We start from the raw sequence: 1,763 nt of genomic DNA on the forward strand, positions 1-1,763 counted from the left end.
ATTATTATTATTATTATTATTATTATTATTATTATTATTATAATATATATATATATATATGCGTGCGTGTGTGTATCTTTGTGTCTATATTTGCCACCCACCACCGCTTGACAGTCGGTACTGTTGTGTTTATGTCCCCGTAATCTAGCGGTTCGGCAAAAGAGGGTGATAGAATAATTTCCTGGTTTTGAAAAATAACTACTGAGGTCGATCCATTCACTCATTCTAATAAAATTCTCCCAGACGGTGCCCCAGCAAGACCGCAGTCTAATGACTGTAGCAAATAAAGATTATAGAGTCAGCAACATAACAGCAAATAGGAAAGTGCCTCAGACCAAAATGTACGTCGCTAGGGAGGAAAAGCGGAGATAAAACCAAGAAGCACTCCACAAAAACTCTAAAAAGTGACGTGCTCATCTTCATACAAATCTAGCTTGGCGGTAAGGTTGTAAGAATAAAGATTGTCGATGTGTCCCTGGAAGTAAGCACTTGTCCTTTTCGACAAAAGAAGGCATAAACAATATTCTGCAGGTCCAAAGGCTGAAGAAACAAAATTGGTAAGACCAAGAGATAGAGCTATTGATCCAAACGAATCAAGAGGTATGGAATCTATCCCAGACCTGATCAATTTGCCTGACAGCGCACAACTGTTTGTGGTCGTTCCGGACAGAAAGTCAAGATGCAAACAACTGCCAACCCTCAAAAATCTGACAGATATGAACAGATGGAGGAGGCACCTTTACGCAACGATACAACACCACTCGCAGCAGCAACTATATCAGTAGCATGATATCATATGTGTAAATTTTAAGAATGTAATATATTAAAATATATCACATACTACCTTCATTTTTGTATTGCTATGTATGTACAACCCAACAATTCTTTCTTTGCTTTTTTGTAACACGTTGTTGAATAGGACCTTGTAGCAAAATAAAAAAAAAGCATTTGTTGTTGCTCTTGTTACCATCATCATCATCGTCATCATCATCATCATAATTATTTGGATAGTTTTCCCTTCCGTGAACCATTCAGGCATTACCTTTGGCTCTGCTAGTATTTCATTAAATCTCTCAGACAGCTTTTTATATGTTCCTGTTACTATTATTATTATTATTATTATTATTATTATTATTATTATTATTATTAGTAGTAGTAGTATTATTATTATTATTATCATCATCATCATTATTAAGGCGACGAACAGGCAGAACCGTTGGCACGCCGAGCAAAATGCTTAGCGGTATTTCGTCTTTCTTCACTTTCTGAGTTCAAATGTCTCCGGGGTGGACTTTGCCTTTCATCCTTTCGGGGTCGATAAAATAAGTACAAGTGGAGTACTGGGGCCGATATAACCGTTTTAACCCCTCCCCAAAATTGCCGACCTTGCACCAAAATTTGAAACCATTGCTATTATTATCATTATTAAGCAAGGCAGAGAGCTGGCAGAACCGTTAGCAAGCCAGACAAAATACATACACACACACACACGCATACACACATAAATACATGTATGCATGTATACATACATACATACATGCATAAATGCATACATATATACATAAACATATACACGCATACACACATACATACATGCATACATACATACATACATACATACATATATGCATGCATGCATACATACATACATACATACGTGTGTGTGTGTGTGTGTGTGTTAGGTGTATAACTGTTAATTGACTGGGACTTCAAATTTCGCCTTATCAGTTTTTCAAGCAGTCTGATTAAGCAAGCAGATAAGG

This window comes from Octopus bimaculoides, chromosome 12 (assembly GCF_001194135.2).
Source record: "Octopus bimaculoides isolate UCB-OBI-ISO-001 chromosome 12, ASM119413v2, whole genome shotgun sequence".
NCBI classification, from domain to species: Eukaryota; Metazoa; Mollusca; class Cephalopoda; order Octopoda; family Octopodidae; genus Octopus; species Octopus bimaculoides.